This window comes from Capricornis sumatraensis, chromosome 5, assembly GCF_032405125.1.
Source record: "Capricornis sumatraensis isolate serow.1 chromosome 5, serow.2, whole genome shotgun sequence".
Classification (NCBI taxonomy): Eukaryota; Metazoa; Chordata; class Mammalia; order Artiodactyla; family Bovidae; genus Capricornis; species Capricornis sumatraensis.
Genome location: NC_091073.1, coordinates 98300386 through 98313447, shown reverse-complemented (window position 1 = coordinate 98313447; position 13062 = coordinate 98300386).

Genomic DNA, 13062 nt, shown 5'->3' with positions numbered 1-13062 from the left:
AGGTGTAGGCTGTTGAGCATGTGTACCCCAGAGGAAAGCGTCTGAGCCCAAGCTCTTAAGAAAGAGAAGGGGACCGTCACTCACAGGAGTTTAGAAAACCTGATAAATTACAGCCAGGCACAGGGAGAGTGTGGGTTTCTGCCTCGTGCTGGACATTTCTTAAGCACTCACGGCATGCCACACTGTGTAGCTGGAGTAGGCAGCATGCAGGGTGCGAGGGGCACTTGCTGGACATGGGAGCCCTGGGGGCTGAGTTACATGGGACTTGGATGAGGACGAGGAGGAGGAACGGAGCCTGTTGGAGAAAGCCCAGATTTCCTTGGGGACCACGCCAGGCTGGAAGGCAAGAGGCCATTGTTGAGGGCCTTAGGGGCTATATTTTGCCCTTGAACCTGGGGGCAGTGGGAGCCATGGAAGGCAGAGAAGTGATGCGATCAGGTGAGTGATTTGGCAAGACCACCTGCAGTAGGTGGAAAAGGAATGGAGAGAGGAGACACGGGCACAGGTCCCTGGTGGGGGCAGTGGTCCGGGCATTGGTTCGAGGAGGAAATGGTGGTCTGGATGGATGGAGGCTGTGGGGCTGGACTGGAGTGAGAACCAGAAACACAGCCTGGGTAGATGCGTGAGGGAACATGGGTCTCCTGCCTTGGAGGGCTTAGTTCCTAAGCCTGTGGGTGGCGAGGGGCAGCCTGGGCTGCGCTTGGCGGGGCCCCTGTGTTGTGCTCCAGGGTGAGCATTGGGGAAACGGCCCGATGAGAATGAATTATCGTCAAAGCCGAAGAGGTGGGTGGGGCAGGAGGTCAGGCCGTCCACATCAAGCACCCCAGGCCTCTTCCCTGCTCCAGGCTGGCTTTTTGAGGCCTGGAGGGGCAGACAGGAATGAGATGATCTGGGGTCTTGGGGACAGCTGAGGAAATCAGGAGTGGGGATGGGGAACTTTGGACAGATAGAGTCAAGGAGAAACCTACCGATCTTTGAGCAACTTGCAATGTGTATTTTCGTGATTTCAATTAATCCTCACAGCTGTGGGCCAGCCAGGATCAGGACGGATGACGAAGCACCTTGACCTCATCCAGGGAAGCAGAGCCCTGGCCATCTGCCTCCCGAGGCTGTGAACGCCCCTCTGCACGCAGGAAAGGAGCTGCCCAGGCTGTGGCCCCTTCAACCACTGCGGAGGCCCTGCCCTCTCCAGGGGCCATGGTTGCTGGGGTGATGAGACCAGAGACAGGTCTGATGGGGGGTACCTGGGCACCATCTCCACAGCTACCTCTCAGCCTGGCCCCCGGATTGTCCTCGGTGCTAATCTGACCCGTGGCACCCCCCTCCCCAACCCCAGGATAAACCCAAGCTCCTTACATGGTTTATGAGGCCTTGTGTGACCTGGCCTGCCTCGGCAGGCTGGCCCCTTGTCACTGCTCCTGACTTCTCTTTGTGTTCTGCTAGAAGAACCCACATGGGGGGTCTTGCGCCCGCCTTTATCCGTGCTCATGAATCTATGGTCTGGCAGCTACCTGAACGCCCAGGACACACCTCTCTCCCAGTCCTGGCTCCTCATTAAAAGCACCTGCTGGCAGGTCTGCTTCTCCATCCGCTGAAAGCTATTTGGGGACCCGGCAGGGTCTCACTCATACCTTCATGCCAGGGCCAGCAAGGTGTGTAACAGAGGGTGTAATGGGGAGGCCCTGGAATGCGACAGGGTATCAGGTTCCAGCTTCCACACTCTGCATGGCCCTGCTCACACCTCCAGGATCCTGTTCATCCCCAGATCGCAAGTTCCCCAGGACTGGAAGGAACACTCATGGTGCATGTAGCCCCTCGGCCCCTTAGGTCAAAGGAAGGTGCTCCCTTGAGCCAACCGATATCCCTGTTGGACCCTGATGCAAAGGGCTGGGCTCACCGATGGAGGCCCAGCAGCCAGTGTAGACGGGGCCTGTTTCAGCACATACAGCTCAGCTGGGGTGGCAGGACAGGTATGAATAGCTATGTGGATGGAGGGCAGGTCTGTGCCGTGGAGATGGTAGGAGGCACTGGGCCCAGAGAGGAAGGCATGGTCCCCATGGCAGGGCTCTGAGTAAAGGTAGCACCTAGATTGAGCCTTAGAGAAGAGGATCACGTGGAGAGGGACTCGGGCAACAGCCAGCTCCAGGAGGACCAAGCTGTAGCCACGAGATGCCAGAAGAGTCGGGAAGGGAGTAGTGCGAGGTGAGGCTGAGGAACCCTGGGCTCGCCCCTCTGCTCAGGCTGGAGGACACAATCCTGCTCCCACCACAGTCATTTGCCATAGGCTACAGTCAGAGCATGTGGTTGATACATCTAGGACAGCCAGAACAGTGGTCTTGTGGGGGCATTCTTGCCCCTTTGGGCAACACTGGACAATATGGAGACACTTGATTTCAACTGGAGTGGGAGTTGCTTACCAGCATCTAGTGTGTGGAGGCCAGGGATGTTGGTCAACACCCTACAACGCACAGGATCACTCCCCATGACAGAATGATTGACCCAAATGTCAAGAGAGCCGAGGTTGAGAGATCCCAGGACAGAGTGATAGGTGAGAAGCACTAAGTTGACATCTGAGAAGGAAAAGTGTAAAACCCTACGATTAGAAGAAAAATCAGTTGGACAAGGGCAAGAATGGAGGAAACCAGGCTGTAATGAAATGCGGGTGGAAGGAAGAGCTGATGACTCCAGTTAACTACATATTCACCTGGAACGACACTGAAGGAGGGACAGCATCAGGTCATGGGGGTGGGTGGTGTTAGGGGGGTGGGATGGGGGATGGGGATGGGTGGGTGTGGATAGACTGTATCTGTGCCTCAGTCAGGGTCTGGTGCCGTCTTCAGAGCACCTGCAGTGAGCTGGACCAGACCAATGACAGTCCAGGGAGCAAGGTTCCCATTTGTGGATTGATTATTGCGAGCTCAGTAATACATTTAAAGATGTGTTTTTTTAAATATTTTTTAAATGCAGCTCTTTTGGTTTTCCCTGGGAGGGTCATTCAGGACATCTAGTCCACTTTGTAATTAGAAACAGCTCACCACTCTCTAGGAAATGCTGGAACTGGAGATTTTAGCCATGACAAAGAGTGGGAATGTGAAAGCTGTTTTCAAGTATTTGAAGGCATGGAGACCTTCACAGTTCTTTGTGGCCCCAGACACAATGGAAAGACTTTACAGAGAAGCAGATTCTGTTTGTCTCACAGAACTTCCTGACGGGTAGCTCAGGCTGTGACTTAAGATGGGTTAACTCTCCGTCTCTGGAGATGTTACACCCAGGTGTTGGGGTGCTGCGGGGAATGGGACCTTAGATGGGGGCTAGACCAGATGACTGGGACATGTCAGGTTTAGACTTGGGCTGGTTCCTCAGCCAAGGTGGGAAGGGGGTCTCTTGCATCTCCTTAAGCTCCTTGACCACAATCTAGGTGTTAGCTCACAGTTTTGTTTTTAATATTTATTTATTTGGCTGCATCGGGTCTTGGTTGCAGCATGCTGGGCCTTCATTGCATCATATGGGATTGTTGTGGCGCACGGACTCTTTAGTTAAGGCATTTGGGCTTAGTTGCCCTGTAGCTTGTGGTATCTTAGTTCCCTGACCAGGGATTGAACCCAAGGCCCCGCATTTCAAGCCAGATTATTAACTGCTGGACCTCCAGGGAAGCCCATCACACACAGCTTTTTAAATGTTTGTAAGTGCTGTTATGGTGAACAAACTGCAAATTAACGGTCGAGTTTTGCATGCATGGCGGATATGTCTCTTCTCAAACACCAGACACTGGAAAGCCAGTTGCTGCAGTGGAAGGGCTGGTGGGCTGTGGGTTTTTGATGGTGGATTAGTCTCATATAAGGGTTCTCAAAGCTCTGCCCTAAGTGTTGGCCAATGGCTGACCTGAACCTTCCAGGACTGGCAGTCACCCCTTGCACTGGCTCCACGGGGGCTTCTCGGGGTAAGAGGCCCATCGGAAAGGGAGACAGTTGGCTTGGGGAGGGTGATGGAGGCAGCAGTGAAGCTTCCCTCTTCTCAGCCTGGGCCCCCAGCTGAGCTCCATTAACAGAGACACTTCTGGAGGGTCTAATGTGTGTGCTCCCCACCCCCTGATGTTATCTGCCCTGCCCTGGAGGTCTCTCTCTTCTTGGAGCCAGGCTTCTGCCTCCTCAGCGCTCCTGGGAAGGTGACATGGGGGAGGGGCGGGGGCTGGAAGCCTTTTGGACCAGGAGAACAAGGACAACTTCCTGTGAAGATTATCAGGGGAGGTGAGATGCCCGAAGAAGCACCCCCTTGTGTGGAAACAGAACCCTTCATTGCCACTGATGAACCCACAAGTCTGAGGTGTCTTTTATGTAACCAAAGATATCTTGCCTTGGTGGGTTTAAACACAAGGTGGGTTTTACTTTCCGCAGTCACTGCCTTTGCCTTGTTCTGTTGACTCTCCCTTCTAATTTCTTAATGAGGTTTGAGTGAATTCCATAGCTTTGTAAATATGGTGCATCATTAGGCCCAGACCACGTGAAGCTTCAGTCTCAATACTGACTTCAACTTCACCCTCTTCCGTGCTCCGAGGGAAGGCAGGACCTGCAGTATTGGGGGATGAGGGTGTGGTCCAGAGCCTCTAGAATGGGGGGTGGAGCCTGGTTTTGCAGAAATCCTGTTAGTTATAAGCACTTTCCTCAATTCCAAGGACCCCAATAGCGCCTCTCCAGTTCCCTGCAGGTCTTATACAAATTGGGAATGGATCAGCTGGAGTGGTGCTTGGAGGCAGGTGGGCTGGTCTTGCCTCTTAGTAAGCCCTGGTGGCTCAGTGCTAAAGAATCCACCTGCCAATGCAGGAGCCTCAGCTTTGCTCCCTGGGTTGGGAAGATCCCCTGGAGAAAGAAATGGCAACCCACTCCAGTATTCTTACCTGGGAAATCCCATGAACAGAGGAGCCTGGTGGGCTATACAGTCCATGGGGTTGTAAAAGAGTCGGACACAACTCAGTGACTAAACAAGAAGCCCTGGTGGAGGAGAGAGGCTCCTATGATTGGTGGTTCTCTAGAGAACCTAGGGGTTGAATGTCCTCAGCTGTTTCCCAATGACAAGGGAATGGGCGACCCCCGAGCAGCCTCCAGCTGCACCATTTCAAGTGACTCACAGTGGTCAGCTGCTCATCATGCTGGTCTCTCCTCCTCCCTTTTCCTAGCGATCTGCAAATAATTACCTACAGCCTCTCCCAGAATAATTTCAAAATTGAAAGCACACACGTAAGACCCTCCTGAAGTGTCTCTGTTGATGGAGCTGGGCTGAGTGCCCAGGCTGGGAAGGAGTCTTCCTTGTGGCCTCCACTGCCCTCCCCAAGCCTGTGGCCTCGTTTTCTAGCCAACCTCTCACCCTGAGAAGCCCCACTGGAGCCAGTGCAGGGGGAGACTTCCATTCCTGGAAGGTTGATCCTGAAGATCAAGCTTCAGCCAACACTTATGGCAGAGCATTACTTTAAAGTAATGCTCAATGCTTTAAAAAATGCGGAAGATGCTGAATGTAGTTACCATTAAACTTAAAAAAAATTTTTTTTGGTGCTTTCTTTTGAATAACTGATGACTTGTTCCTTTCTTCTAGTTACAGGAACCCCTTCACTGGGAGCGAAACGGGAACCTTCATCATATCACTATGTTGACCCCACAGTTGGCAAACGTGTGACCTCCTTTTATTTGGTCGTGAGTTCCTTTTTTAAAAAAATTTCATTGTGCACATCCTTTATATAACCTGCATCAAATTATTTTTCGAGAAAAATGTTAAAAAAAAAAACCCTTTCTTATGGGGATGATGAAAATGTGAAATTTGAAAATGTTGTGTAGTGGTTACACAACATTGTAAATACACTAAAGCCCCTTGACTTCTGCACTTTAAAGTGAGTGCACTTAACAATGTAAATCATGTATCATTAAAACTTTTTAAAAACCTTGAGGTTATTGGGGGTAGTGGGAGCAGGGAGATGGGGCACACTATTGATTACCCAATGACTCCTAATTTTCTGACTTAAGACATTCGCAGACTCAGGAGGATCTTCGTAGAGGCAATGTAGGGCAGTGGGGAAGCTGTTGGGATCCCAGCTTCACCTTTTTCTGGTTGACGCAGCTTCGGTGGAAAGGACGGCAACTGCCATGCGGTGGATCCATATCCCAGCCCCTGCAAGGGCTGTTCTACCTCTGGGACGGCCAGCCTACCCCGCCCCAAGGCCGATTAGTCCGGAGATACACGTGACTCCAGCGGGCCAATCAGCTGTGTCCTCCCCGACACCACCCCTCCCGGTTGGGGAATGCAAGCTTGGGTTCCGAGGACACCGGCACCTTCGGATTTCTACTGTTCACATCCAGAACGGTTTTGATCACCAGTGGACCCCAGGAGCTTTTGGTGCCATCTCATTCAGTCTGTGCAGGTGGGCCGGGCAATGCCGGGGCATGGACGGGACACTGAGGCCAGGACTCACAGTCAGAATGCTCGGCCTAGACCAAGCCAGCTCCGTTGGCTTATTTGCGGAACAGGAGTGACACCCGACTCAGCCACTTCATTGGGAGAGGCAAGCGACTCCACACTGTTGGTGATATAGGATCTCCAGAAACGTCTGTTGTCCATAGTTTAACCAGTGTTTTGTACCGATGAGAACTGTGGATTAGGATAAAGAATCCTATTCTGTCTTTCGTCTCTCTTAACTTTACTCTTGTGAATTAAAAAAAGAAAAAGCTCTATATAAAAATAGTTCTGGTAAGGGAACTAGAAAAATATTTCAGGTTTTGAGAGTCTGAATGGGAAAGCCAGAGGAGGCACTCAGGGAGTAGAGGGCCGCGGGGGTATGGATGACTTACACCGAGTCAGAGGCCTGGGTACAGTGCCACCAGTCACAGGGCCCTGGGCTTCTCTGTGCCTGTAAGCTTAACCTTCATGGCCTAAATGATGGGTGGTGGCTCATGTACCTCGCAGCTTTAGAAGTCTCTTGCACACAGGGGCCGGGGGAGCCGAAAGACTGGTTGAGGTTTAGGCTTAACTGAAGACATCACAACCCAGCTTTGCCAAGATTTGGCCTGGCTTCCTTGCCCAGAGCTTCCTGGGTTTTAACATCAACTGATCTCTGCCTTTGGGCCCTGGGGGCTTTTGTTTAAAACATTTTAACTTAGTTTTTTAATTTTCTGGCCATACTTCCTGGCATGTGGAATCTTAGTTCCCTGATCAGAGGTTGAACCTGTGCTCACTGCAGTAGAAGCTTGGAGCCTTAACCACTCAGATGCCAGGGAAGTGTCCCCTGGGGTTTTTAAAAGAAAGCATAATGTGGGACATCCCTGGTGGCCCTCTGGTTAGGATTCTGAGCTTCTGCTGCAGGGGGCACAGGTTTGATTTCTGGTCTGGGAACTATGATCTGCATGCCATGCAGTGCAGACAAAAAAAAAACCTTAACGTGACTGTTCATACTCAAGAATGTGTTCGAGCACCAGTAACTTCACTAACTCTTCACCCTTGGGACGATCTCACAGGGCTGATTTTTCTTAGCAATAAAATCAACATTTTTACATCAAACATTATTTTTACATTTAACAAAGTTAACATTGGATTTTTGCAGAACTATTTGGAAGTAATGAGAATGTGGGAATGGATGTTTTTGGGGTTGTTTTTTCTGATTAAATAAGGAACCCCTGGGAAACTAAGGTCTCTCATTCAGTGGGATGTACTGGTTGCTTGCCTGTATACAAGTTCCTATGTATGTTTGGGTGTGTGTGCGTGCATGCATGGGTGTGTGCATGTGATGAAAAAGCCCAGCCACTGCAAGGATGTGCCTGGTATGGCACACTTGGGTTAAGGACCAGGCATGGTCCTTAGTTCCTGCTCAGAACACACTGACCACTGGGAGAGGCTGCATGTGGGCTGAGCTCAGGACTCAGCTGGAGGTTACTTTATTTTTTTTCCAACTATTTATTTATTTTTTACTTTATTTTACAATATGGAGGTTACTTTAAAACTGAGAATCTAGGGGCTTCCCTAGTGGCTCGTAGTAAACAATCTGCTTGCCAATGTAGGACACATGGGTTCAATCCCTGATCCCGGATCCCACGGAGCAACTAGGCCAGTGCGCCACAACTACTGAGCCTGTGCTCTAGAGCCTGGGAGCCGCGAGACCACGTGCCACAACTACTGAAGGCCCGCGTGTCAGAGCCCGTGCTCATCAACTAGAGACGCCACTGCAGTGAGAAGCCTGTACACTGCAGCTGGAGTTGGCCAGCTGTACACTGCCCCCTCTTGCTGCAACTAGAGAAAAGCCTGCATGGCAGTGAAGACCCAGCACAGCCATAAATTATGTATATAAAACATGGGAATCCAGATGTGCAGCTCATTTTATGTCACCTGTCCCCCGAGAAGTTGGCACAAAGAGCTGAGCTTCTGGAGGCAGGCTCAGTAGTCTGACCCCAGCTCTCCATTTACTAGTTCTCGGGATTGGCCAAGTCTTAGCTCCCACACCTATAAAGTAGAATCTAACCTCCATCTGAGGTTGTGGAAAGGATTAGAAATAAAGGTGTAAAGTATTTTGCATAGTGTCTTGTGCAGAGCAGCCATTTAATAACTGATAATTATTAGTTTCTTAAAGGGTAAATAAATTCAGAAGAAATTTGAGTTGAGACCCAGTTAAGTTATACCAACAATTTTATTGACAAGCGCCATTAAGTTTGGGGAATATTTCTAGCTCCCCTCCCCAAGTATTAAATAAGCTACCTCTTAACCTCTTTGTGGTTCAGTTTGCTCATCTGTAAAGTAGGGATAGTAACAGAACTTTTGCAAAGACTAATAAATAACTTAATGTATACGTAAATCTCTTAGAACAAGGCACACTGTAAGAGCAGTACAAGTGCTCACTATTCTAACTGCTACCACATAAACACTGTTAACTGCAGACAGGCCATGGTTCTCATAAACCAGAGCTAGGAAGACCTTTGTACAGGGCTAGGGCGCAGGCCTGCCCTTGCCTTACAAGGTGGCTCTGGGTAAGACCTGGGTTTGGGGGGTCCTGGCCCTGCTCTGCAGATGAGTATTATCCTGGTACCTTTGCCTCCCCATCTCCAACTCTGCAGAAATACACTCCAGTACTCAACAAACATCCACTAACAACCCAATGGTTTTTCAGGAGGGAGAAACTCAAATTCAGAGTGGGTTGGGGACTCATTCAGGGGCCCAGCAGCAGTGGGAGCAGAATTCTCCAGCTATTTCAGAGTCCAGTCCTAACGCCGTCATCTCCCCGCTCTGTGTCTCCAGCTATTTCAGAGTCCAGGCCTAACGCCGTTATCTCCCCACTCTGTGATCCTCCTTCCTCTGAGCTGTCTCCACTGTCTCGGGTGGATCTTCTCCAACAGCTGCCAACCTGTAGCAAACAGCAGAGGCCAGATGGGATGTACTAATGGGTGTCCTTGACGCTGGCATCTGAGCACAAGCTGTGCGGAGGCCACAGGCTGGCCTTGCCTGATGACCTGGGTGGCCCACAGCCCACTGAGATGGAGGTGCAAGGGGAAATGTGGGCTTGTCTTCCTCAGCCCACGAAGCCTCTGCTCCAGATAAGCTTTGACATTCCTCCCGATACCAAAAGGACCTACCACAGGCCCAGAGTTACTCCATCCACAGCTGATGCTTTGCAGGGGGCTGGGAGGGGTGCTGATAGAGGAGAGAAGAGGAACAGCAGCAGATGGGAAGGAAGGTAAATGCAGAAACAGGCCCTCTTTGACATGACAAGTGGCAGGAAATGAGCCTTGTCTGGGTCTGAGTGAGGCCCAGGGCTCACTGGCGGCTGGGGCTCTTCTTACAGGGTGAGCAGCCCCTTCTCTTCCCTGCCCTTCTGGTTCTCCTCGGCTCACTCATCTTAGTTCAGGTGGCTCCACTGGTCACCAGCATTGCCAATGGATCTTCTCAGATGCAGGACTTAAAGCCAAGAATTCCGAGCCTGGGGTCTTGGTTTCGGTGAGCACCAGATCCTTGTCTGGAGCCTAGATGATAAACTACTTATTGCAGAGGACCCTTGAGCAGATAAAATGAGATAACAGAACCCCTGCTGCCACATCACTCTGTCCAGATGGCACCTTATCACACTGGGCTGCCGCAGTCTGGTCACACAAAAACATCTCATCTCATCCTGTTTCTTGGGCAACTGCTATGCTTCATTCACCTGGTACATGGTAGGCATTCACTAAAGTAAAACTGATGCCTGGGGCCAGAGCTGGTCTACAGGTGGGTTTTCTTTTGCCAGCAGACTATGTAAAAGACTTTTGTTGTTGAAATCGGGAGATTCATGCACAAATCTGGACTCCTCAATTTCTCTGGAAAATTCAAAAGACAGGACTGCAGGGCCCATGTTCCTCCTGCTTGGAGACAGTCCACTAGCACTCAGGAGAGGCCACTCTCTTTAGAGATGCTCTCCACTGTGCCCATCTCCATCACTCCTTCCCCTCTCACAATGGAACGGCTTCCCCTTTACTCACTGATTCCACCTGCAGGGGCCCTGTAGGCAGCTGAGTCAGCAGCCTGCTGGTGATTTGGGCAGTAACGGAAGTGAAGTTTTCCATCAGCCTCACCAAAGAGAGTTTCAACACATGCTGAACAGGCAGCGTCTGGGTCTTGCCAGGCAAACAGAATTACTGTTGCCTATGCAGAGACACCATCCCCACAGCGGTACTCTAGACAACCACCTGTTGCAGGGGTGCCCAATGGCAATGATGTCTGCTTGATCTGGCTGCCACCAATCCTTTCTCTGGGTCACCCTCTCTGGTGACAATAGATGATGATGTGCCATTTGGGTAAGAAGGGAGAAGGGTGGCACTGGCTTTATTGAGCCACTGTCAGTCAGCAAGGAAAACATGTCTGGCCTCCTGCATTCAACTATTGTAATCATTATTACCAGGAAACAGACCAAAACACCCAACAAAAGGAAAGAAAGGGGTGATGGAGGTGGCAAGGAGAGCATCATTTTGAGCTGAGGAAAGCAGTGGGCACAAGCGTGGGAGTGCAAAACCACTGGGAGGTTTAGGAAGGGCCTGAAGCTGGGGGTGTGGCAGGAGGTATGGGTAGAAGAATGACAGCTGCTGCCACTTTAAAGTAGTGAGCTGCGAGAGAAGCCAAGGAGGGAGGCCTTAAGGGAACAAAGGCAGGGGCCCCCACTTCAAGAAGGAAAATCCACTGTAATACTGAGCAACACTCACGTGGGGAGGACACAGATGGACAAGTACCGCCACCCACCCTGATTTTAATGTGGAATGCAATTAACCCCTAAAAAAGGAACTCCAGACAAGAGGTTTTCAAACCATCTTTAGGAATTTTTAAACTAGATGCCCCCCGCCATAACCCCCCTGGACGGCATTTTGTAAAACTGATTCAACAGAGCCGTTCTGGTGAGGGAAGACAGGCAGGAACCACCCCCTTCCACTCCCACACTCCCCTTATAGGGCTCTGCAACACCAAGGAACACGGTTCAAAGATCACTGAGCTTGAACAGAAGCACCTATTCCTTTTCCAAAGCGGAATAAGCCAGCCCCAAAGAGAGCTCCTAAGAGGCTAAGTGCTCCTCCACAGATGAACAGTCCACTTCCTGTTGCCACACTGTTAACTATTTATTGAATGAGGCAGTAATAGACAGAATGGAAAACGACACAGAATCCATGCTCTGCTACTGGGGTTCTGCTTTTCTTCTTCTTCTTGGCAATTTCTCAAACTATCAGGAGGGTATTTCACCACAAGGGAACACGGACTTTAAAGCCCCTGGACAGTTTCACAAAGATGATATGAAATGATAATTAAAAAAATAACAAATTGTAGAACTAGGACTGTTTTATGTAAATTTCCCTTCCCTCCCCCCATTACGTACAGGAAAAAAAAAATACAAAGAACACTGGATAGTTTTATATAAAACAAGCAAATACAAGAATCTGAAACTTTTCTCAAAGGCTGAGCAAGATGTGAAGAATCTTTTTAATGTCGCGTTAAAAAAAAAAACATTAAATACACAGTCACACACGGGAGTGGCAGGGGTGGGGGTGGGGGGCGCCCCAGAGGAGCGAGGAAGAGTCGTCCCTGTACTCAAGGAGCAGAGATTTGGCCTGTCAAAAAGTCAGGTGAATTTAACCCCTGGAGACTCAGGGCTTGTGGCTGAGAAATCACAGAATTTTGTTACAAAGAACACCCAGACCAATTAACAGCCGTGAGAAGGAAGCTGTGGGGCCTGGGCCTAGCACGATGCACCTTGGGACAGCTGCAAGATCCCTTCTGAGATCGGGCCTGATCTCTCCAACTTTAGGAAGCACCCTCAGCCCTTTTCTCTCCAATGCTCCTCAGTCTGGTGGCCAGCCTTCTCACGCCAGGAGCCCCTGTCAGTTCTCGTCTCCTCTGTTAAGCTACAGGAAGTCACAGGAAGGGAAAAAGTTGCTCCCATTGGTGCACCCTGGTCTTTAAAAGATTTTTCTCTCCCTCCTTCCTTTCCCCTTCCAACTCCTCTCACCCCCTCATTCTCTCTCCACAATGCACACACCCACAAGCACACGCACGCACTCCTCAAACCCTTAATACTTCTGTCACCTTCAGTTCATATACATGACCAATCGAGGACTGACCTTAAAACCAAAGCGACGGTTTAATAGTCGTGAGATCGAGAAGGTTTCCCGGGGAGGGGAGGAGATGGGAGGCTGAAGAAAACCCTCTCAGTCCTGCCTGGGAGCTTTAAAGACATTTCATTTGCCTGTGGCAAGGTCAGCATCTGGGCCAGCCCGAGGAGCGTCTCAGCTGCCAGACCACGTGGCCCCTTGATCTTGCAAGCACAGTTTCTGGACCTCACCCCAATCCGGAACCTCCGTTCTCAGGTGAGCCCAGCAGGGAAAGTTCTGGGTGGCCACTGGGAGGCAGCTTTGGTGAAGGGCGTGGTCACCTCTGCCTGAGTTTATCAGTAGCTCAACGCATGACCCTGGTATGAACAAAACCAGGTGGCTGTCTGGCCACGTACCCTACACCCACTAAACTGGGTGAATTATTTTTCCACAGCTCACCTTGATTTCATACAGATAATTCCATGCGGGTTTC